The sequence below is a fragment of the Tympanuchus pallidicinctus genome, unplaced genomic scaffold (assembly GCF_026119805.1).
Source record: "Tympanuchus pallidicinctus isolate F22 unplaced genomic scaffold, pur_lepc_1.0 scaffold5, whole genome shotgun sequence".
In the NCBI taxonomy this organism is placed as follows: Eukaryota; Metazoa; Chordata; class Aves; order Galliformes; family Phasianidae; genus Tympanuchus; species Tympanuchus pallidicinctus.
The window spans coordinates 22947769-22974420 of record NW_026294769.1 but is presented as its reverse complement, the minus strand read 5'-3'; the positions used below and the strand labels follow the sequence as shown (position 1 = coordinate 22974420).

Here is a 26652-nt window from a genome sequence, read left to right as displayed (position 1 = left end):
TTCATGCAGCATGAACTGTGGCATGAGCAAGAAAATAAATATATCCAACAATATCTAATTACTGGTGATATTTATGTGAAGTCATAAATAAAGAATTAATACATTAAAAAAAAAATCTTCACAGATTTCATTTGCTGAAAGGATCTTACCTTTAAATACTCAGTTATTAAAAAAATGTACACACATACACATATTTTTCACATCAGATTGAATTTTTAAGTTATGTGTGTAGAATATTATGTGCTATTCAATTCCAATGTATAGAGTTTTTACCAAAATTTAATCAGCAGAGGAAGATCTTATTTCTCTAAGCTAAAGGTGCCAATGTTTAAGATGTATTGATAACAATTCATATATGCTAACATGTCATTTGTATATGATCTAACCCAAAAGAAAACATGTAAAAAGGAACACTTTTTTTACTCAGTTGTCAAAAGGCAGACAGTCATCATGTCCAATTACTCAGACCAAGTCAATTAATTAAGATACTAGTGCTATAGCTCCATGTGATGCTGCTATTCTTTCTGTCTTTCTTTATTTTAACTCATTTTCCCTCCATTTGCCTGTTTTTTTTCTCATGCCTTATTCATCACATTCCTCAATGTAACATTCTTTCTTGTCAAATATTTCTCTGTAGCACTTACTTTGCAGTAAATTTTAAGAATGCAATTTGAACAAATAACTAATTTCCTATCATGTGTTAGAAACCTGTTCTGACTCCCATCATCTCTTTTTGGTGCATTTTTAGTTCTCAGAGAAATTATTCCCTTAATTCTACCTGTCAATACCTCATTCATAGAGATTTCTATCAAGTAGTCATTGAAGAGCAATGTACATCCAGGACTTTCAGCATACAATATACCATTTTGTCTCCTTTATCTTTTGGGTGACTTTCACTGCTGCCTTGGATTCTGTGAACATTTTCTCTTTCTAATTCTCATATTTAAAAAGAAAACAAATATTCCTGAATCCAGCCCTCCCAAACACGATGCTTCTCCCTTTTTTCTCGATGCCATCTTGTTTCAGGTCCAAAGTAAAGAAACAAAGCTTTGCTCTTCAGCAATTAACAATCTGTCTGTCAGACTGAATAAATGTATTTGAAACATTTGGACAGATTTTCCTCAAATTATGTTAAGAGTAATAAAACTGTAAATAGAGGAAAAGCACATAGTAAACATAGGCAGTGCCAGTGCCTCTGCTTATTTCATCATGACTGTCTTGGGTGTCACCCAACAGACAAAGTGGAATGCATTTGGGGGTCTACACTATGGGACAGGCAAAACCCCTCTCTGTCTCATACTGAATTATTTACTCTTTAAAATCTTTGGACAAAAATTGAAATTAAGATTAAGGGTACCATCTGTAGGCATTCACTTCAATTTGTTGGTGCGCTTCTAAACAGATAGTAAAGAATGGATGAACAATATGAAGTTGCTTAGTAAACAAGGGGAACAATAGATCTTTACTCTTCAAGAATACCAAAATCCATTCTTATAAACAAGTATTTTAATAGAAATGTTTGGCTAGATATTATACAAGAAAATCAAACATACTTATTTGTGTGATTATATCTTCCCTTATTAAATAACAAAATGAACAACCACCTTTTCCTACTTTCATAAGAATTAGAAAGTAAAGTTATTTTTCGGAATAAAGTTCACATTGCAGAACCAATTTTTTTCAGAGCCTGCTTTAACAAAGTTCTAACTTGCTATAACTACATAGGTTGCCTCCTATTAACGTTCAACAGATAAGAATACAATAACACTTTTTTTGAGAGAGAGAGTAAATTGTCAGCTACCAAACACTGATTTTCAACATAGTCACCACCATTTGCTGATTTGTATGGATGAGGTGATTGAGGTGCTCTTCATTTTGAGGTGTGACAGTTGTGCACTGCCATCTGAAACATGGCTTGTCCTTCACAGTGCTGTTACTACTGCTGAAATGCATCACCCATAGTGAGCACTGTCTGACTGTGCTCACATACATTTTTTGGTCTCTATGAATGTTCAGCCAGTACTGATGAATGCTCTTTAGCTGGGGGAATTCAGTGACGCCCTTTTGCTTCCACATCAGACATCGTGTCAGACTGCTCCTATATTAACATCTGTCACAAAGAAACAAAATGAAGAGGATACTGCTGGGAAAGTTCAATTTCTACTGTCATACCACCAAAATCTGCCTCTCATGTCATGGGCCAACATCATAAAATAGGAGGCAATACTTTTGAAACAGTCCTCACAGATGAAATTCACAATTAACAGTGTTTTGGATGATCTCAGTGGCAGAAAAAAAATATAAAAAATATCTTCATACTGTTCTCTAATGTGATGAAAAGGGCCATAACAAAGGCCCCAACATAAGCAAACTAGACAGTTCTCAAAAAAGTCATTCTGATGCGTTGAAAGACTTTAAATCTTCACATGCTTAACTTCAGGCTCATGAAGCATTCCACTGACTTCTTGGATTTAAACGATCAGAAGTATATATGCTGATACATAATACTCCTGGTATTAAAATTTTGAATGCAAGATATTACTGGGATAAAAATTTTAGAAGCATGTTTTATATGACTTTTCTTCAAGAAAGCTTCATTGTCTACAAATTTTAATGAGAATATTAAAGGAAATTGCACATTACTCTATAGTTCAAAGAACATCAGTAGCTGGTGCAAGATTATCAGCTGTAAAACCAATTAAAAAAAGAGAGAGAAAAATGCAGTTTCCACACGTTTCCATAACTAGCTACTTGGAAACAAAATGTTCTTAAATTTTTAAGCATGGCTTTTTAAACATTATACATTTTGATCTTTTCATCAGAAAGAATTCATCATGAACACAAACAGAATAAATTATATTTATCATGGGATATAGTCAAATATATGAAAACATAAATATTTATTAACACATTAATGCAAGAGCTGTAAGCTTTCTGGCATCAAGCCGTAATAAACTCCGTATCTGCATACACAGAGGACAACACATTTGCATGTGTATACTACCTATTCTTCCTCTTTCTTTGTTCTCCGTGACAACCAATCACATTTTGAATTATTACACCTGTTCTGCACTTTGTTGAGTAATAAATGGATAGTTAGTCAAAACTAAAAATGCTGTGACATTGCAAGGTGAGTGTCAATTAGACCATTTCGCAATTGCCCTTCAGCTTGCTGGATTAACTCTAATTGATGCCCCAATAATATCTCATGTGAAATAATTTGCAGTGGTTTTTTGACTCCCCAAAGCATTACTTAATGCATTGCAGTTATTAAAGCAACATTTACTATTAAACTGTCCAAATAAATTAGTTAGAAAAAGGCTAAGATTTCTCCTGTGCGAGACTGTGTACCACAGACATTTTCCACTGTAGTAACCAGTTTTAAGCTTTTTAATGAATGTCAGATCGACAAAACCTACTAAGATACTTTCTATCTCCCTTTACAATGACTTCTTCAATAAAAAAAAACCAAACAGCTGTAAAGCCCAAATAGTCTTACAAATATTGACTTCCTCTGTCACAAAAAGAATAAAGCTTAGAGTCACACAGTGATTCTTTAGTAGTTGAGTTTAGAAAGGTCAGCCATGTAGTGTCCTTGGCTGGCTGCCAGGTGTTCACCAAACCACTCCCTACTCAACAGGACAGCATGAGAAAATATGATGAAAAATCTTGTTTACTGAGACAAGGGCAGGGAGATCACTTACCAGTTACTGTTATGGGTAAAACAGATTCAGTCTGGAGAATGTTCATGCAATTCCTTGCCAATTATTAGCAGAAATGAGCACTGAGATCTAAAAGTAAATAAAATTTGCTTTCTTCCTATTTCCTGACACGACTTAATTCTCAGTTCTTTTACCTCCTCCTACTATTTGAATGGTACAAAAGGTTGAGGGATTGTTGGCCAGTCAATAACATCTCATGTCTATGGCTTCTTCCTCTTCACACTCTTTCTCAGCTCCAGTACAGGTTCTCTTTCATTGGAGGCAGTACTTCACAGACTGCTCCAGTTCTTCCCAAAGGACGCAGATCTTCAAGAACTGCTCCAGAATGGGTCCATATAATGAGGTCTATCCTTCTGAAATGGACTACTCCTACAGGCCACAGCTCCTGCCAGATAACCTTCCCATCCTTTGCTCCTCTCCATGGGCTGCAGCTCCAGCCAGGGCTGCTCCTGCAGGGGTATCCGTGAGGTGTGACTCCTTCAGACGTTGTTCTCTGTCACCCTACTGGGGCTGAAGTTTTCTACTAGCAAATGTACTCCAACAGTGAAAGGAAGTATCTCCTCCTGATAAGTGGAAAGAATGAAGGAATAATCACTGAATAAATCCAGATGAGTACAGAAAGTTTCTGAGTAAATGTTAGGAACTAATTACATGAAATACAAAACATACATATAGGAATTTAGAAGGTCTTTTTAAATCACTGTTTCTGAATGCATAGAATGCAATCTCAGAGAGAACTGACTAGAACTCTTCTCTTAGAAAAGTAATTTAAAATGTTTGACATAAAGTGCAATATGATATTTATGAGCAATCTTAGAGAAAAGAAATGCACCAGACATTGTCCTAATGTAAAATACCATAAAAATGTACCACAAATAAAATAATTATGATTAAAACAAGTATTTTATGAATGACTTTACCGTCCTTCAGTTAGAGTTGAGCTATATAAATTAAGGTTGATTTTGTACTACTTATCAAATTACTCAAATTCAAATATGAAGGATTTATACCTTATAATCCAGCAGACAAATGATAATAAGAATCACCTTTCATTGAGCCCAATCCTATTATGTTATAACTATATTAACTTTTCTTCTATTAAGCCTGATTTATAGTGATATGGAAGGCAAAACACGTTATTTATTTTGAAAAGGTACTCTTCAAACTGATATTAATTTGGCAAATGAACTATATGCCCATCAAAAGCAACTGATGGATAACCCTCATAAACTGAGATCACAGAAGTGATGAAGAGCATCAGCAGCTGGAGAACTACAGTTGAGTACTAGAAGGACTTCCACTGTTTCTTAGTCATCTACGAGGTCTGACAATAGTTCCTTAAATCAGCCAGAACTGTGTAGTTTAGTAGAAGTCAATTTTCTTTTTATAAAAACAAACAAAAAAACCCCAACCATATAAAAAAAACCGTAAGTGAAAGTATATTCATTATTTTATGTTTCATTCTAGATGCAGCAATAACCATAGAAGACTATAACTTAAATTGCATCACTGTACCAACAGGTCAGCTGTCCCCCTGTTAACATACATTGGAAGAAAGATCAACCACTCAGCAGACCCCATGTGATGTATAAGTTCTTATGTTAGTAAGGTGTTTAGAACAATTTACAAAAGTTTAACTGATTTCTGTAATTATCATTAAAATAATTAAATAAAATATCATAATCACTGTCTAAAGACTCTCTGCAGAACTGTTAAGAAGCCAGTGAACTAATTTAGAAAATGAAAATTAGAAGAATTGGAATAAAACAACTTCACTATAGAGGCTAAGTTATACATGACATGCCTATATGGAAAAAATATTCATTATATGTACATGTATTCATATATGAAAGTATATATCTCAACATCAGCATCAGAAGTTGCCCAGAAGTAGCGAAAAAGAACACACTTACAAATTGATGAAGTTAAATTAACACTTTCTTTACAACATTTTAGAGCTGATGTTGCCACTTACGAGCAAAATAAACTGCATACTAGAGCATGCAATAATCTGACCTCAGCATAAGAGAATGACTCACTATGGTCTCCTACCTGTTTTGGCTTTCTATATCTCCTTGTGTGCATTTTATTAATAATTATTTATTAAGTTAGGATTAGATACTGTTCTCATACTTTGCTCTAGGGCTTCAAGAGAATAAAATACAATAACAAAACTGAAATGTATTCTTTTACTCTGTCACAACTTACCAGGAAAAATGTGGTCAATGTGATTTAAAGGACTAAACCAATTACAGAGGCTACTTTCATTTGACCAGGAAAAAAGTCAAACACTAAAAGAGGCAAAACCTGGCAACCTAAGTGTGACTTTAGCAACATCATATGCCAAGTATTTCTAGATACAATATGAGCAAATGATGTATGTGAAATGCTGATCTGTTTAAATCAAATACAGTTACCCAGTCATGTCACCTCATTTTCAGATTAACAAAATAGTACTTCTCATTTGAAACATGATAGCTGAAAAAGCTATGCCAGTCAGCTAATATTTTATATATACATTCGGCAATGAATAAAAATATGAGTCATTTCCTACAATTCAGCTAATGAAAAACTTTAAGCTTTGTTAAAGAAAATTTAAGCATTTCCAAGTGAGTGTTTTTATCAAAAACTTGACAGTAAAACTCAGTAAAATTTGCCAAAAGACAAAATAACTGAAAAAGCTAAGAAAAAAATTAGCAATCTTTCCCATTAAAAATGCATAAACTCACATTTTCCCAAAGTATTTTTGGTAATTGGCTTTGGCACACTTAAAATACTAAAGAAAAAACATATTCTGAAGTTAAAAATGACAGATGGAAACAACATAACCAAAAACCTACTTTGTATCACAGCAGGAAACCTTGTACTTCTTACAACAAAATACCCAGTGCTATCACTTTTTTTTTTTTTTTTTTTTTTTTTTTTTTTTTTTTTTTTTTTTTTTTTTTTTTTTTTTTTTTTTTCCCAGACATTTTAATATTTGAAGATTGTAAGTAGAGAGTATTTCAGTTTTATAGCCTTGCCTCATGAGAAAAATAGGAACATAGACTTATGAAATATAGAAATTGTTTTGTATAATGAAAGCCTGGTGGGTGGCTATGCTGATTTGAAAATTTTTATTTTATATTTTTAAAGATAAAGTTGTTTCTGTTTTTCTGATCATATAGTTTTGCTAAAAAAAAAAACCACATAAAAACAATAATAAAATAAAGTAAAATAAAATAAAATAATAATAAAAAATCCATCTTGTTGCTCCACTGAAAAAGTTTATCAGATTCATTGGAAACATGACCTTGCATTTTGTCAAAGGGCTTTTTATCCAGAGTATATAGCTGGATAGTTGTACAGAGATTTTTAAACTGGTTGTCAGTGGTATTTTTAATGCAATTTAAAAAAAACAAAAACAAAAACAAAACAAAAACAAACAAAAAAAGAACCAAACAGTATGTTAATAGTTGCAAGGTCATAAAAATTCTAAATACGTATGAAACACCTTGTTAGAGAGAGGAGGTTGTATTAATTGCTCAAGAAGAACCAGTGCTCTTCAAATCATGCCGTTCCTCTTAAGACAGCCTGTGGAACCCCTTGCAGCTAAGCACTCCAGGGGAGTTGGACTACATAGCCCTTACAAGTCTCTTCCAACACTTACTATTTCTGAGTTTTATTTATTTTTCAATTAAAAATTATTTTAGTTATATTACTCGCATGGAATATTTCTATACTTAGTAAGCAGCTACATGAAGTAACTTACAGATAGTCAAAACCACTGTCTTTTCTACAAAGCAGATTAATTTTACTAAACTAATTAAGGTCTTCATTTATTACATTACAAAGGTCAAAGTAATGATTTATTAGCTCCTGACTCAACAAACATGTTAGGTTGATGCATTTGAATTAAAATTCGACAAATGTAGGACAATATGTTAAATAGACATTAGACTTAGGTATACAGATGGATCTCATTCATTAATAATTTTTGATGAATCAGTTAATGAAAGATAGCTATTTGCAAGCTCTAGATCTGGATTGAAAATCAATTCAAGCAATCTTTTTGAAACAAAGACGTGTTTCGATGCTTTCTATCTACTGCTTTCTAGGAAGGAATGGAAGAGCAAAACAAATGTATATATGGCAGTCAGAGGCCTGCAGTAAATCATGCCAGCTGAAATGAATACCTACAGGTTATTTGGTCAGAAAAATTTGCATATGCTATATTTCAGCTCAACTACCTATTCACTGCCTAACTGGTAGTTACTTCAATTAGAGTAATATCCTAAGTATAATCAGTGGTTTTATGGAAGTTTTAAGATCATCCACATGAGTCCAGAGGCATCAAAGGGTAGTAAATGGACCACCAAAGCACCTTGTTTAAGATGAATTCAAGAATATCTGTGCTTATGTAAAATGGATCCAAATGATAGAGATATTTTTAATGATTCTGACCTTGTATCTACTTTACTGTGAAGGTGGTAAGACACTGGAACAGTTTGCTCAGTGAAGCTGTGAATGCCTCCTTGTCACAGAATTATCTCTAGATCTATCTGTGTCAGTGATAGGGGGACAGAAACCGCTCCCTGGAAGAATTCAAGGGCAGGCTGGATGGGACTTTGAGCAGCCTCGTCTAGTGAGAGGTGTTCCTGTCTACAACATCTGTGTTGGAACTAGATCTTAAAGGTTCCTTCCAACCCTATGATTTAATCCTTGGATTTCTTGACATGTGGAACATACATAACTGTGGTGTGGAATACTTCTGGAATAATGTGGTGTGTAAAAGTATCTACTGTGACACACTGCAGAAATGCCTTTAAAAAAGACATTAATTGAAATCCTCAGGAAAGGAGAGAGAGTTAAAAACATTGAAGAACAAGAAAAAGCTCACGAGAATAAGAAACAGAAAAAAGAACATGGAGCAACATGAAAAGAGAAAAAAAGCCTTCAGGTTTCAGCTTAACTCAAGCAGATAAGTACACCATTCTCAATTAAAATTAATTTTTATTAATAGTGATTATTGAGTTAAATTATTCATCCATGAAGAGAAAACAGTTTTTCTAATATCAAAAGATTCCTCAAATTTATACACAGTTATCAGCTCAATTAAATACTTGAGAAAAGCTGAGTGAACTATTTAACATGTGGGCAGAACTCTGTTTTTCAGTTCCTGTTGTCATTGCTTCACTAGATAGGGAAATATTGGCATTTGCTACTCAAAAATGCAACAGTTCTGATGAAGACATGCTGTGCTATTGGCAAGACTTTTGTGCCCTCAGAGTCTACTGTTTATCCATGTTTACCAAAGCATTAGGAAAAGGAGGAAATGGGAGACAGTCTTGGCAAAGCAGCAATACTAGCAGGCACTGTCTGCCAGGAAATGCAAACACTAAATGAGGGCCCTGAAAGATTCCCAGAAGACTTCTTTATATAACTTTAAAAAAATTTGAAGCTCAAACTTCTCAAATTAAATGAATTTCAAGTGCAAGAAAATGTTTTTAAAGCAAACCAAAAATGAGAAACATCTTGAGCTAGACACATAAACAAAGGGCCAGGGAGGAAGAGGCCCCTGTTAGGTAAGTAGAGATGAGGACTTCCTTTGACCTTTCATGCTGGCAAAGAGATAGGTCCTTTCCTGTGTGTAGATTTAGCAAGCTCATCCTGTTCAAAAAGGTTTTGGCAAGCAGAGGCACCCTTTGCCAGGATGCTGGGAGGCATGCCAGGTGGTACTGTCACCTTTTTCCTCCTGGCTCGTAATAATGTGCAGAGTCAGTATAGCGAGAAACATTAGTTTGAGAATTCATCTTACCGCAAATATGAAGAACAGTCTTCAAAATTTCCAGTGTCTTTGCCAGATGGCAACTGATGGAATTCAAGATGCAAAATGCATTCTGGAAAGCAGTTTAAAAAGTTAGGGAAAAAAAAAGGAAAAAAGAAAAAACAATTTTACTATTTTCAAAGGAGAAAAGTAAACTTCTATTTTGAGTTTTCAAGATAAACGTTTTATATTATTCCACTTTTAGGTAAATATTAAAGTAAGTCACCTGTTTTGCTTAACTACAAGGAAACTTGTAAAGATAACTCACTTTTTATTTAAAAAGATTTGTAAAGAAAGCCTGAAAAAGAGCAAGCATAACAATTTAAGTAAGTGGGATTGTTTCTGCTAATGCATGCAATTTGAATATGACAAAAATGACAGTAGTGAGTAAACTTAAAGTTGGGAGCAGGGGCAATGGGTTTGCCTATTCTTTAATGTTTTTCATTAATTTTTCTTTGATTGCATTAACTGATTTGTTTATTTCTCTTCACAATCTGTGTGAAAATCAAGTTATAGCCATACCTTTTCATACTCTTCTGATGGCATGTCTTATGCTGGGGAAAAAAAAAAGAAAATAGAAGAAAAAGTTTGGGAATCATTCTAAACTTAGACTATGCTCCTATAAAAAAATATGAAAAAAAAAGTTCAGATGAGTATTCTACTACACTGAAATATGGAGACCTCTGCCAGTGGTGAATATCTTGCATAAATAACCAAAGTCTAAAGTTGCCATAGGTGACATCTGAATCTTTCCTCCTTATCTGTGGGACCAGTGTCATACCCTAAACCATGCTTGCTCTCTCACAATTACAAGTTGCTGAATCACAAGGCAGAAAGAGAAATGAAAGAGGAAATCATGCATTACTCATCTCCCATCTTATTCTCCACCCAGAATGTAAGTGATTTGACACGTATCCTGTCTGGACGAAGAGCTCATCTATTTTCTAACAGCCTTGAGCTGCTCTCTCACCATAAGCTTTGCAACATTAATTACTTCAAATATTCCCCAGGTAGAACAGACCTGAAAGAAATTGAACTGAAAGAAGAAAGAAGATTTATTTTTGCCAATTCTATAATAAAGTATTTTATTCTTGGCAAATATACAAAATGAGAAAGAAATATGGTTTAAATACTAATATTATTATACATTCGTTATGGTAAATTTTCGTTAATATTACTTTTTTCTTTATCATTTATTTATTGCAAACTTTTTGCTTTAACATATCCAGCAGGTTCTCTAGTGCTGATAAAGTGACCTTGAACTAGGGAACAAGCAACTTTCAAAGGCAGGTTTTCCCTTTATACAATGAAACTAAAATAATTCTTTCTATTGCAATAAATGCCCCAATGCCCAGATAATTAATCACAGACACTTTAGACAGTTGAATTTAATTCAGCGTACCTTTTTACATCAAGGATATTTACTCATTTGAAAAGTATTTATTAGAAGTAGCAGCAAACTGAAGTGTAGCGCTATCATGTTATTTGTATTAAATGGATAGCAGTTAGAACCAACTTAACTTGTATGGGGAACTTTATTACTACACTGAAACATTAATAGAAGAAAACAAACATAATTCTCTATTGTAGTTAAACCAATGATCATATACTCGAAAATGCATACATAAGATACTTCAATCAAACAAAAATAATTTCATCTGTTTGTTAAACCTTAAAATTCTTTATTTTCATCTCTGTCTTTTATTGATCCTCTCATAAGAATAAAAACTGAACTTCCCTTTAAAACAACACCATTAGAAGGTTTTGAGTTAGCTTAGATGAAAAAATGCCATAAATACTAATATTTTAAATTTAAATATTTAAGTACTAATATTAGTATGAAATTTTATGAGCTTTAATTTATGGATTATTTTACTGAAGGGGATATAATGAATGAGTCAAGTGGTATTAAGACAAAATCTGGTCAGCAACAAGTCTATAACAGTGCATCCATAAACTATAAAACAATGCATTTTTATAATAAACAAATAAACTCAAAATAATTATCATTACTTAGTCTTTTATAGGTCCTGGATCTTGCAATAAGTTCTTCTGTGTGCAGGCCCCATTGCAGAATCAGTGTTCATATTAAATGCTATGGTCACTTCAAAAATCACATCATTTCTATTTGGACATCTTAACTGTTTTCTCTCCACTACCGCAGGTTAATTTGCTGCTCTTTGGTCACTGCCAGTTAGACCTGGTGTGTACAAGCATTTCCTGCTAACACCAACTCCTCCTAATTGAAATAATTGAAAAGCCTCATATAAGAATTCCAAATTTTCTGAGCTTCCCTTCTATCAAAATTTTTCACTTTTATAAAAAAGCCAACTACAGAATTGAAACAAATGCTAAGTAATAAATAAATAAATAGAAATCTAAGATGGCAAAAAATAAATGCTGATCTTTTCAGTTGACTTTAAATTCCAGTGGTTCCTTTAAATTATTAGAAAAAAACACACTCCAGTACCTCATTCTAAAGAACGTAACACACATAACAGTGAAAAAAAAAAAAAAAGAATCAAAATGCATTGGGAAAAATAAAATGTACGGACATTGAATTGGTTTCAGTACACAACCGAGAATTTATTTAAAGTTCATAATGATTCACTGACTTTTTTTTTCTTAAATAATTATTATCTTTTTCTCATTGATTTATCATAAGAAAAATAATCTGAAGTCAAAAGACACATCATAAAACTTTTCTAAAAAAGAGATGCATTCAAGAAGCTCAAATTCAAATGTATCATCCAAGAAGCATGAGAATTAATCTCATGCAAATATATGAAAGTGATCGATAAACATCTCCCACATCATCACATACTGAATACCACTAAACTTGTACTTTATAGAACAGGAGGACAACCAAACACTACTCTTTTTAGTACATGAGGGGACAATATTCTGTTAAAAGTTGTTAATATGAAAAAAAAATCCATGGCAACATGTTAATTAAAAAATCATTTTTCAAGGAAACCTTTATCATTTTTCATCAAACGATCTTTCTACCCGACATTCACATGGTAGGCTGATAGCAGACTGGAAGTCTTGTCATGATAACTTCAAACATTTTTAATGGGATCTTTGCCTGTCATAAAATAGAGGATATTTTATCCGTGTGAAATTCATGAGAAGTAATAATCCAATGAAAGACAGAAAAGTGAGAAAGGAAAAGCTCACCAAATCTACTTTTAAACAGGTAAAGTGTTTTTTCAATAGATATACTTTGATACTACAAATTACATGAAGCCTCCTGGCAAAGACTTGACCCGTCACACTAGAAATAATAAGGTTATTCTGAGCTCTAAGAACTGTGAGACCGTGCTATACTGTGAGTTGTCAAAGGTACAAAAACACCAAATTGAAGAAATTAATAATTCTAATATCTTTGTTTTCCTGACATAGAAAGTTTTGTTTCTTTTCTGTGGAGAAAAGAGAAGAAAAGGAAGAAAGGAAAGGAAAGAAGGATCTTAAGGCAAAGGAATAGGAAAAAAACACAATATTTTTAATTCTGTGATAAGCACACATTCGCTGCGCCCCCCTACCCTCCAAAATAATCTTTTTTCCTTAATCTTTATCTCCTTTATATACTTTTAAGCATATATATATATATGTATTCAAATACATCTATATACTTCTATATACATATATTATTAATACGTTCCCTATCTGCTCTGTGGCCCATAGACAAGAAACTGAGCTGCTTCTGGAGCATCAGATTGGAACATGCAGTTCATACAAGATATATATATATATATATTTAAATCTTATTTTTCTTGCAGTTATGAAGGCAAAGTTTTATAACAAAGATTCAGTTCTAATTCTTACATTACACATCAGAGAGAGTTTCTCAGTAGTAAAAGTTCTTCTGTCTACCAAATGGCCAAGAAAATACGTGTATTTTAACTTTTAATTTAATTTTTAATTGGGATAAATGCTATGTATCCAGCAAGAACAGACTCAAGCTGCAGGCATTTAAGAAAGATAGATGAAAAAATATACTAGTAAAAGAGGGAGGGAGGAAGGTAAGGCTGTAGCTGTATCCTGATAGTAGGTAACTCTGAGAAAATAGTTTAAGTGCAGATTTCCAACACTGCTGCATCCTTAGCAACTGCAAGAGCATTTGCATTTAAAGAAAAGTAAAGAGAGTAATGTGGAATTGTTGGTAGCACTGCCTGCTAACAGCAGGTAGACCAGTTTCACAGAATGGTATTCAAGAGATCCTCATTTTGATGAGATCTTCTCACTGTAGGAGAGAATTATAAGATGTGAAATGCTGTATCTCAGCAGATTTGTTCTACTTCTAATGAGATGGAAGAGAAAATCCTGTCAAAGCTAATACTACTGTAGTGGAAGAATTTCAAAATAAAAATGATACAGAATGATACAGTGCTCTGCATGATAGGTTGACTGTAGGACATAATGCATGTTGAACTTTATATTTTTGTTACTTTCTGCCCACATTCCAACACCCCTTCCCCCCTCCTCTCCCTGATCATTGTCTAGCTTACTTTGCTGAAAAGATACTAACAAATTAAAAAAAAAAAAAAAAAAAGAGGAGAGGAGAGGAGACTGAGGACCCTTTAAATTTCTGGACATTTTTAGATGTGAACTAAGAACATTCTTCTTTTATTGCCCCATGCATCATGTAAACAAGCAATCCCTACAGCAATGCTAGTTAATCCTAGAAAGCTCTGCCAGAAGTCACATGGAAAAGATTATCTACACACAACTTTCAAATTTTGTAAATCCATGAATAAATATTTTGTGCGTTCCTGGAATGAACAAAGTTTCAATAGTATGGCTTCATGAAATAGGAATATATATGTACACAAAACTTCTAACATTTTTAGCAGTTTTAATTCTAGTATGAAACAAGACAAATTTCAGTCTAACTAGAGCATATGTTTTCCCCATCATTTCAAGAAATTATTATTTAAACAGAAAATCATCCATACATTCAACACTATTCTGGTTAAAATATTCTTAGCCATTTAAACCATTGAAATCTAGTTTTTTTTGTTTATGGGGGGGAGAATTATAACTATCAATCTGAAATATTATGCAGAATGGACGTTCTCAACAGCACCTTCAATCAAACGTATTTCTTCTAACAATTTCATGTCAATTGCTTGTGCGAGCCTAAAAAGAATCCATAAAGAGATAAGGTTTGCAGCTGATGATAGATTTTTTCGTGTGTGGTTCTATAGTTGGGTAGAAAGACAGACACAACTTTTAAGAGACAACCTGAATATTATACAAACCTCACATCTAGAAAAAGATTTGTACAAAGCTTTAGGAGATAACTATTCAAATATTGCCCTATCCAGGAAAAAAAAATACTCGGATTATATCTACTATTGGAGATTAAGAATAGATAAGAAAATGATTTTTATGAAACTGATCTTTCTGAACTATTACTTTATCTATTCTTAAATCTCATTTTCAAATCTTTTGATAGGCTTAGAAACATCATACAAAACACAGCACTTTATTACTTTGTAGATTCAAAAGTGCAGGTTAATGAAGCTGTAACATTTAGAGTCTCTGAGATATTTATTTGTGGGACTTTATTACATTTATAAACTACATAAAGAGAAAGAGAAAAAACAGGAGTGCTTGACGTGATATTTGAACAAAAGCAAAGCATTAAACAGATGAAAAAAAGCTGCACCTCTCTATATTGTGGGGAGACAAATTAAAAAAGAAAGACACCTGTAAATCTATGCCAGAAGTCCTTTCAGAGGTCTGGTGAATATTTCTGTTGTCCAAGAAAGTTTCTTTGCATGGCAGCCACACAGAGTGCTGCTGAACTGCAAACTCACGTTCTAGTTTCAATATGTTCTCTGCAGAAGAAAAACAAACTACAACAACAAACAAACAAGGAAGCAAACAAACGAAAAAAACATACATGAAGGATGCACATATATCTCAGCTTCACTCCTACAGTTTTCTGGATACCATTCAGTGATATCAACCACAATGTAGCATAATTAATTTGCATAGAGTCAGGTAACATCTTAAGGGATGAAAATCCTTTGTTACTTGTAGGTAGTGGGACAAAAAAATCAGTAGTCATATAAAAACTGCTTCAGATAATAGCCTCCAGAATTTTGGTGCGGATTCGAGTTGCTGTATATGGAAACACTCCTGAATTTTATATGCAGAAGTGAAAAAGTTCACAGTTTTCTTGAGCATGCTGCAGGAATCCTGAGAGAAAAAAAACTTACCTCTAATTGAATATAAGAAATTATCTTTTAAATGTCTAAAGCAAAGAAAGCTCCATATTAGAGGACGAGTGAGTTAGATGGGATTTAGTGTAAAGGAAAGAGTACACTTGGATATCTTATATATCATCTAATTCTTTGTCATCCCATTTGATATCCTTATAAGCTGTGGTGTTAATTTAAATAAGCACATTCTTTATTAAGTCACCTCCAGAACTGCTGTGGTTAATCCAAAGATTTTCATAAACACCTGCTAGGAAAAAGCAGCTCTGATAAGAAATCATTACTCATGCAATAACGTTGCACATTTTCACATGAACTTTTATTTGTGGGAACAGGGAGAATTGTAAGTGGGAAGAAAAATTATCTCTAAATTTAGTAGGAGTACCTTAGTCACTGTCATCTCTTATATAACAAATCTACCTAATTTTAAATGAATTTACTGCAGAAAGATAGGCAATTATTTTTCCAGTCCTTTTAAAATATATACTGACATCTCAAAATTTCAGGTAGCCTTGGATGGAACAACTGATAACCTGACCATCAAATTGAGACAAAATGAAGAACAGCAACAAAAATCTCTGAATATATCTAATGGGATAATCACTTTATTTTATTTTTCACTCCACTTAAGATATAAATAGTCACAAGTTATTTTGAGAATTATTTTGTAATGTTAAAGGGGCAAATTTAGCAGTAGCTTAAAATATAGTTATATTACTTTTTTAAAAGGATTTTTTGGGTAGTTTCTTTGCTTATTTAAGGAATAAATGAATCAGTCGAATTAATTAACTCTGGCCATTCTGAAACAAACAACCATTGTCAGATGGCTTCAACATCGAATGGGTCAAGGCCAGGATGCCAACATAATTTCATCTAATGTAAAGTAGAATCCTTCTGTCCAAGCTGATCCATCACTAAAATGTGGTAGAATAATAACCAATCTTAAATGTGTGGGTTGTTTTATGAGAAGATCTAAAACAAGGTCATTTTAAATTCAATAGACAGTTAATTTAATAGTTTCTTATTCTGATGACATTTACAAAATTTCCGGTTTTAAAGTCAAGACACATAGAAAAGCTGTTAAGCCACAATATATTTTAAGCTCTTATAATGAAAGAGTATCAGCCAAGGAAAACAGAAATCCTACACATGACTTCTTCCAATAGTACTTCATTTGGTCACTGAAATGAAAACAGAAAGAATGGAAACTTGTTACTGTGGTGAAATAAAAGGAAATCACAGTTGTTTGTTTTCTTTTAAGTAGTAATTGAAGAAGGTTTCCATATTGATTTCTTTTCATCCAACACCATTTGTCTCCTAAAGATTTTTTTATTCGTATGTTAGATTTTCTTTTGGTGTACTGGGAATCCAAATTAAAAATTATACTTTAGTAGTGACCCAATAATAATGTAGTAATTTAAGATTTTATCTAACTTTAATAAACTATAATATATAAATTTTTTGTTGTTGTTAATTCTAAATGACCCACAGTTGCTTTTAAAATCTCATGAATCACCTAATCCAAAGACAGATTTAGCAGTTATTCATCAGCATACTGAAAGTCCATTGGTACTCTACTGATTTTGGCTAAGAAGGCACACTAAAATTATAGAAAAAAAATACAGTCTCACCCTCTCCCTTGCACTGGTGTATATCTGATTGCTGTTCAGGAAGCTAGCAGAGCAGAAAATTGCCCACTTTTTAATTTTAGCTGCCTTAGCTGGCTTACAGTAGCTGAAATGGTCATGAAACAACACCACATTCACAGGATTATTAAGTAGAAAGCAAGGGGAAGAGTATTTTTACTGTTGTAACTGAAATATTAATTCAAATCTAAAGCTTATTGTGATTTTCATCACCTCTTCTTCACTATAAATTAACTTTGAAAAACAAGATGATTAAACTTATTCAAAAAAGTATACATTTTGAGAAAAGTTTTGAAACTGTGTTATTCCACAATACAGCTGGAAGATCTAATTCAGTAACTTCTATGCTATCATCAAAACCACATCTACATTATCACACCATCACAAGTACAGCTCAAGTATCTTACTTTAATCAGAGTAGCCTGAATCCAAAAACAACTTGTCTTTCACCTGTATTTATACATCAAGATGTAAGATGTGTACGTAGCAACAATTATCATTGTTCTAAAAAACTTCTTAAGTTACTATTCAGTTAAAAAAAGCTATATATGAACTTTTTCGTGTGTGTGTGTGTGTGTGTGTGTGTCCTTTAAGCCAGCTAATACGGTTCCAGCCAGATACCCTGGCAGCCTGATTCCATTTACTTTAAATAACCATAGTTCTGAGAAATGTTAATCTGCTCCCTACTTTCATACTTTCTACCTTATGTTTATGCTACTAATTTTGAGAATAAGCATGAACAATTTTAATAAATACACGCACATTTAATAGAACTGAGCACAGTGATCTGAAAAGCAACTTTTCCAAGAACTACCTACCGTGTCACTGCTTGTGAAAACACAGCTCCATCACTGTAATAAAACTGAAATAAAAATTAATTTGGGTATGTCTAAAAAAGATGGTGTAAGGAGAACTCTTTAATAAATAGAACCATACAATTTTAAATTTTGACAAAAAAACACTTTGAAGAAGTTAAACTTTTCAAGTAAATTACTGTTTAAAAATATAGTAATTTTGTTCTATTGAAAACAATATCTTGTATGTTTTTCCGCTTTCTTAAACACTAGACACTGAGCAAGGTCATTTCCAATGTCAGAACAAACATTTAAAATGAATTCTGAATTCTCCCAAGAAACAGATTTCTGTTTTCCATCACATTACTAGAAAAAAAGCCCGAGAAGTTCTAAAGTGGCAGCATCTCAGTACATCCAGAGGCAAAAAAATTTGGCCTTTACAAGCAATTAGGTTCACATCTCCTTGGAGGAATAGTAAACCAGGTGTTCTTCTGCCTACAAAACCTGCAAGCTGATGCTTTCTTGTATGAAGCCTACTGAGTTGGACAGCATATTTGACTGCAGTTCTTTGGCATGAAATATCTCCGCAACTGCCTCACTCATTTCTGAAATATACACCTGGAGAGTTGTTTTTTTTTTTTTTCTGTCTAAAGAAAAATATGTACTTTATCGAATTAAACATTTTTGCACAGAACCAGCATCTGCTCCTGGAAAGACGTGTCTCCCTTAGTATTTCATTAGCATTACACTGTAGCAAATCACACTGGAAGTAATTAACTCTTGTTCATTCCTTGCAGTCAGAGGAGAGATCAAAGTGGCTTGCCAGTTCCGGGGCCCATGCACAGTCTTACTCCTGGTCTCTCTGAGGCCAAATTTACTTTATCAAAAACACTCCAGTACTACTCACGCCATTTGCTTTCCCAGGCTACTTTACACTGTTGTCCCCTGATTCAGTAACTTCATAGAATCACAGAATAGCTTAGGCTGAAAGGGACCTTAAAGGTCATGCACTTCCAACCAGCTGCCACGGCAGGACTGCAGTCCACCAGACCAGGCTGCCCAAGGCCCCATCCAACCTTGAACATTTCCAGGGATGAAGCATCCACAACATCTCTGGGCAAATTTTACAGTGCCTCACCACCCTCTGAGTAAAAAATTTCCTCCTAACATCTAATCTAACACTCCCCTCTTCTTACTAAAAAACATTTCCCCTTGTCCTATCACTGTCTGCTAGTGTAAAAAGTTGTTTTCCCTTCTGTTTATAAGCTCCCTTTAAGTACTGGAAGGCTGCAAAGAGATCTCCTTGCAACCTTTTCCAGGCAGAACATGACTTGGTCCCTCAGCCTTTGTTCATAGGGGAGATGCTCAAGCCCTGTGGACCCTTCTTATTGCCTGGATACCCTCCAACAGCTATGTATCTTGTGTTGGAAGGTGTTAAGACACAGTTTTCCATATGGGGCCTCACAAAGGCATAGCAGAGAGGAACAATCACCACCCACTTGCGGCTGACCATCTCTCTTCTGATGCAGTCCAAGAAACGGTTGATCTTCTGGGTTACAAGTGCACACTGCTGGTTCATGTCCAGCTTTCTCTTCACCAGAACCCCCAGGTCTTTCTCCACAGTGAGTGGAGAACTCGATGAGTTCTCCCATTCTGTATGCATACCTGGGATTGCCCTCATCCGAGAGCATCACCTTGTACTTGGTCTTGTTTAACCTCATTGGGTTCAGATGGGCCAACTTTTCAAGACTGTCCAGGTCTCTCTGAAAGGTATCACTTTCTTTTAATATATCAGCTACTCAGTGACATCAGCAAACTCGCTGAGGGTGTGCTCAATCCCATCATCTAAATCACTGATAGAGATACTAAAGAGTACTGGTCCCGAGACAGATTTCTGGGGCAGCACTTGACACCAGCCTCCAGTTGGACATAGATCACAACCCTCTAACTGCAACCATCCTGCCAACTCCTTATCCATTGAATAGTCAGCCCTTCAAATCCTGATCTTTCCAATTTAGAGATGTGATGTAAGACCATATCAAAGGCATCACTGAGTCTAGATAGATAACATCATTAGCCATTCCTTTGTCTACTGATGCCATTATTCCACCATAGAAGCCTACCAGAATGCTTATGCACAATCTATGCTTTGTGAAGTCATGCTGGCTATGACTTGTTGCCTCCTCATTCTGCATATGCCTTAACACTGCTGTCAGCACGATCTGTTCTGTGACCTTCACAGGCACAGGCACGGAAGATGGATTGACAGAAGCTTTGATGGAAAGGACCAACCCTGAAGGGACACACTATAGAGGTAGTAGATAAGATTTGAATTATTTTTATTTTTCTTCTACCTTTTTGACATGTTGTGTCTTGTTTAGGAAACAATTCAATTAATTCACTAATTATGCATGTTTGCAATTTCCTTTTATTTTTGATTTTGTTTTTTACTTTATTTATTCTTCTTCCTTATTTAAGACTCTAAGTATGCTGTCCTTTAAGTTGGAACAAAATCATCCACAGACTTCAATAACTAAAAGTTTTTCTGGGTAATTAAGTATTTCACACTATTAAGACTGATTTATGATTAGTTCTAAGTCAGGTTCACTGAAACCATATGATACAGGTTTAGGTGACAGTTAACACATTAGTCATCTGATGAAATGAACAACTTTGTCACAAGAACATACAAATTGGTTGGGAAAGATTGCAGGTTATACAGAATCTTGTTACTGACAGTGCTTGGTTTCATTTTTCTTTTTTCTTCTTTTTTTTTTTTTAATTAAAATGAATGAAAGTTAAAGAAAAAGCTTCAAGAACTCTAAAATAATATCACTGAACTATTTCCTTTCTCATCCATGAGCACATACATGCATATATATGTTCCCAGAACTGGCCAGTAACTATTCTTTAGCTACCCTTCAATAAATAATTGCAAATAATTTTGCAAAAAAACAAATAATAAAAATATCTTTCTCGCTAAATTTATTCTTATCCTGAGCTCAGAGTGTTATATTTCAAGATTTAAATATGTTTCTAAGCCTTCACATTTCCTTCTTATTATTAACTTTAAATTCTTGATGTTTCATAGATTTGTATAAATGTTGAATCTTTTCCAGTTTCAATCTAAATTCTTAGCATCAATTACTCCCTTAGGCATTTTTGTACAGATAAACAATAATAAGTGAGCCTCACACCTTTGAAAATTCATTTCTTTGTTCATGAGCACAGATTGTAAAGCCAGAAGGGGCCATTATAATCATCTAGACTTTCTGCAGCTGTTAAACCCATAGTAATTTTGCACAGTTTCTTTTTGAATAATAACCTCTTTTAAATCAGTCTTAATTAAAATAATCTTCAGAGACAAAAAATCCATCATAATTCCTGTTCCTTGAGTTACAGGTTTTTCAGTCTAGCTTTTCACTCAGTATTCTAAATGTAATTATTTGGCTCAACTTTCATTTGTTTTCTTTCTAGGTTACTGGTTTTTTTTTTCTTTGCTTTATATCTGATGACATATCTAGGGGGATTTTGGCCACAGAGCTCAAATAATTATTTTCTTCCCTCTTCCAAAGTTAACCTTCCAAATCAATGAAATATTTACACACTTTTTTATTGAATCATGGTCTCTGTTTTCTCCTGGATACAGTTTTGCAATTGATTATGTTATAATTTATCCATGAGTCATTCTTTATTTGACTTCTGATTTCTTCAAGTCAAATAGAAGATGATTCAAAAGCATTATTTTATGGGCCAAGATACAACTTCAGAATTTTATGTGTAAAAATATGAAGAAAGCTTCTGAGACATTAATTGGTAAATGCATAATTGAAGTATCTCTAAACACCACTAGTTGTCTGCCACTTTATAAAACTTTAGGAGAATATATCCATCTAAAAACATTGACATTTTCATAAACAAGCATTTACTTATTTAAATACAATTATTTTCTAATCTAAAAAGGGATCTTATTGCATGCAAGAACCCATAGAATTTTGCTATTTTTAGAACAGATGTGGAGTTTTCAGTTCAGTTAATTACTACCTATAGTCTTTATCCAGCTTTGTAAACAAACAATAACCTAGCAACTAAAGAAGTTTTGGGGTTTTAAAAAAGCCTCCATCAAGTACAATTGAATTTTCACTACCTCTTATTCTTAGAATATTTGTACTTATGGTACTGTCTTTCCTTTATATCTTAATGACATAAAGTCATGTTTTAAAGTGCCAGAATAAAACATCTACCAAAGCTATATGAATGGTTTGATGTGAAGTTACTAACAGGAATTATAAAACATAGCTTACACCTACCTGAACAATACTGATCAGATGTGTTGAGCACTGTGCATTTTCCTAAATCACAACAAACTATAATCTATGCACCAAGTGTTATGACTCCAAAACATTTCTTTCTGCATCTCCCTAACCTAAAAAGTTTTATGCTGATTCCTGGTCACCTGGGACCAGTGAGAGTAAACAAAATATGAATGAAATCACCACAGTTTTGAGCTCTGAAATCAGGGCAGCCTCTTTTTTATTTTTTTAAGGACAGAAGGATATCGCTCATTTGTTATAGGTTTCTAAAATTAATAATAAGGAATAATCCAAATTCAGAAAAAAAATAAAGGATCAAATGGTCTTGATTTTTTTTTTTTTTAGCTGAGACAGATTTTTTTATGTATAAATTGATGACAAATTGCTTATTACACTAATAGCATAGACACAGCTAAAACAAGAAACAATAAATGCTCCTCTAAGAAGGTGCTTTGTGGATTAATTTGAGAGTAGCTAGAGTTAAGATGCCACATAAACATGAAATATTTTCTTAATGTTTTAAACTGGAAAAAAAAATCATGTAATTATTCTTGAAATTTAATACCTATTGGATCTGCATTCTGACTCCAAATGAGCAGCTTATTTTTAATTCATTGGATTCATCTGTGCTTTTGTATTTTTAATGTGAAGGATAGAATAGAACAAACCCAGTGTAGGCAGATGCCAATTTTAATATAATGCTCTCCTGCTTTAGGGACTTCACTAGCTATATGGATTACCCTGTAGTGCCACTCAGACTTTGTAACTGACATTAAATATTTCTCTCACAGTCACCCACTGCCATTCAGTAAAAGTAGCCATATTAAAATAAATTGAATTTGAAAACAACTTAAGTGCTTTAGATATCTCAAATTTGTGTTTAAGAGTAAAACTTAATACCTCCTATTAAATACCATTTGTAGAAAGCCGATTTTTCAAGTTAATTTTTTTTAGTGTAGAAAGTCCAAATATTATTTATGACATGCAAAGTGATTCAGAGTCAGGGATATATGAATAGCCATTAGAGATTAAGAAGACAAATGCCATTCTGATTTTAAATGTGCACATTTTTGAACAAATTATTTAGCCAGCAAATGGCCTAAGTATAAAACAAATGTCATCCTTATCAAAGACTGTCTAGCAAAGTCACATTGCACCTGACTTTTAGACTAGTTCTTGTCCAATTGATGGTACATTTTTGGTTAGCCAGGCACACCTCTCTTCTGATGATGAAGGCACTCTTATTAATAACTTTATATTCCAGAGATCCATAGTTAAATACCAGGTAGTCAAGTTTTGAAAATTTTTATCAAAGACAATCAGTTTTACAAACACAGAAAATGCATGGTCCAGTTAAAGACTCCTCTCTATTCTTCTCTGTCTTCTGTATTATCAGGTTTGTTTTAGTCTATTTTATTATTTCTCTGAAATTTGTCTAAAATATTTGGCAAAGGCCCACTGTTATTGTAAACTGTCAGACTGTCTAATAAACATTTATCCTGTGTTTCAAAACAAAAATTGGGTCATAGCTGAATTGAACAAATAGGAAAATTTCCATTTCATTGACATTATATACTGTGTTTTCTACTGTCAGTAAGAAAAAACAGTAGCCTAGAAGAGAACAAGATTGTATTTCATTTACTGCTGCATAATACAAGGCTGTGCACAAATGCAAATCTCATTCTGCTGACTCAGGTTTCATCTTAAATGCCAAAGGAGCAGAGGAGTGTAGCTCAGCTGAAGGAGGCGTCATCCACCATCCTTCGAACACTGTCAACACAGCACCGTCCCCTGTGGCACAGAGGATATGGCTTCAGACTGGGCCTCAGCCAGTTCAACCAATAGTGCAAAAAGCACCAGTCAGCTTTGTAATAAAGGTTGGAAGTGGTACTGCATGAAGATCTCTATAACTCTGCTTTCAGAATTCAGAAGTGCATTCGGAAATTCTTAAATTGGACCTGCACAGCTGCCTCAAATTATCACAGACTTCTCAGATGTGAAAAAGAGAAGGAACCAATAGCAAATTTTTTTTTTTTTTTTTTTTTTTGGTCCAGCACAAGGAACATAGCTTATACCTTCCCTTATAAATAGGGAACAAGGCAAGTTTAGCCTTTGCATATAGCTGTGCTTAGTTTTTCTCATAATAATAATAATGTTATATCTGAGCCTCATGATATTCCTCCTTCTTTCCACAGGAAAATGTTTCTTTTATGTTTATTTTTTTGGTTGGTTGGCTTTGAGTTTTTATTAAGTGCCTTCAGAATTTTTTAGAATACTCACATAATTTTTCTTTTCTTCTTTGGCATGCAGTGTTACTAGTCACTGTAAATACACTCTGTGTTTTAAGCTTACAACATAAGTATAAGCACAAAAGAGCGATGATATATCTTCATAATTGTGTTTGTTTCATACAAGCACATTTGATATTTATAACCAAAACAAACAAACAAACAAAAAAACCCAAATCTTAATGAAATCAGGATGATTATCTCTTTAAAAATCCTCATTTTTTGCAATTTTAAAGCTTCAGTCTGATCGTATTAACATACTTCTGCTATAAAATCTCAAATTCATCTGCAATAAAGTTAGCAATAAGAGGAAAAAGGTAAACTGAATTCAAATTCATCAATGTATATCCTCCAAAGAAGCTTACAGTTAATGAAATCAGATTGATACCCTCATATGCTGCCATATTATAGAGAAGATATTAAAAGTGAGTGTAATGTCAACAGGAGAAACACAGCCAGAAGACAGTTGCCACATAATTACAATGTTCTGGCAGAAGTTAGCTAGTAAAAATATCTAATGTGAGGAACAACAACAACACAAAAAAACAATTAGCATGGATAAAAAAAAAACGCTCTGAAACACATCTTTCCTTCTTGCTATAAGTCCTTTCCTGCTGAGAGCAAAACAATATGCCAGCAAGAAAGGCACGAAGAGCAGCTGGCAGCCCAATAACATACTAGAGTTGTCAATGCAGTCCACATGGTTCTCCACATGAGGTTTTTAGAGAATCCCAGTACTATAATCTATAACACACTGGAAGAACAACATCCCTTTTCAAGGCCATCCTCTACAGAAGAGAAATATGTGGTTAATGCAAAGAAAAAAACTCCCTTTCATACTTTTGTAAACCAGAAATTACGAAAAGAACATCCTAAACCTAGGAAAGGAATCAACTGGAAAGAAATAACATAAAATTATCACAGAAAATTATTTTGTAGCTGTTTCTACTTTATAATTTGCTTAAATAAGAAAAATAGTGTAAGACATATTCAGTAGACAACAGTACAATTAAGGTGCAATAAAGACTGAGGAAAATTGTGAAGAATAACTTATGATGTAATTCATTCAAATTCTGTAATTAATTACATAACAATTATACTTTTAATGCTGTATTAAATAGAATAGCAGTATTTATTCAATGAGGAAGAGAATTATGATTACCACAACAAACATTATTAATACTTTAGTAATTCAATGCATAGCTTAATTTGGAATGTCAAAACATTAATTGAAAACTTGTTTTGTTAATAAGATCCATTTTGGTCTAGAATAATAAAAAATCACTTGTTCCATAGTTACTATGACCAACAAATATTTATTAAAAATGCTTTTGTTCTCTATCTGTTGTATGCAGTACGTTTGGATACTTCATGTAAGACTGCATTTTTTCTGTAGAATCACTTTTGTCTTTTTAACTGACATTAAGGCTTTGCTTTGCTTTGCTCCTCAGAGGACTTGAGAGCCATGCCTGACTAAAGAAAAAAAGGCCTTAAATATTTGCAAGTCTTGCTGCTTTTGTTTCTGGCTTATACACTTTTTGTCTACTCTTTCTTACAACAGAAAAACTAATTCATCATTCTGTAGGGTAAACCTCTGATTAAGAAAAAGGTCTTTTTTTTTTTTTTTTTTTTTTTAATGGAGCGAGGATGGTAACAAACATCTGAAATAAGATGCAGGGAGACATTTAGCTTCTTCAATAGTTAGGTTTCTTAAATCTCAAAGTGTTACCAGACCTCCATAGCTGCAAGAGAGAAATTGGACTTCAGTTCTCAAAACTTCTAAACAAAACATAACACAGGTACAACTGCGATATGAAGTCAACAGAACAAGCTAGAGAAAAAAAAAGTAACTT

The 26652-nt window shown here is 33.4% G+C and overlaps 1 protein-coding gene and 1 long non-coding RNA gene across 3 annotated transcripts in view; one reads left to right on the top strand and one right to left on the bottom strand.

Moving 5' to 3' along the window:
• Positions 1 to 6685, top strand: part of LOC128091506 (uncharacterized) — an 82771-nt gene extending 76086 nt beyond the window's left edge. The window contains exon 2 of the long non-coding RNA XR_008211434.1: positions 6611 to 6685. This is a non-coding gene — a long non-coding RNA (uncharacterized LOC128091506). The remainder of the gene's footprint in view (positions 1 to 6610) is intronic.
• TMX3 (thioredoxin related transmembrane protein 3) overlaps positions 1 to 26652 on the bottom strand; it is a 535825-nt gene that overhangs the window by 266427 nt on the left and 242746 nt on the right. The window contains exon 17 of one of the 2 annotated variants that reach the window (XR_008211431.1): positions 2455 to 2464. The exons of the other annotated variant lie outside the window; for it this stretch is intronic. The gene's annotated coding sequence lies outside the window, so the exon portion shown is untranslated. Of the gene's footprint in view, positions 1 to 2454; positions 2465 to 26652 lie in introns of those variants that run through there. 2 annotated transcript variants of the gene reach the window in all.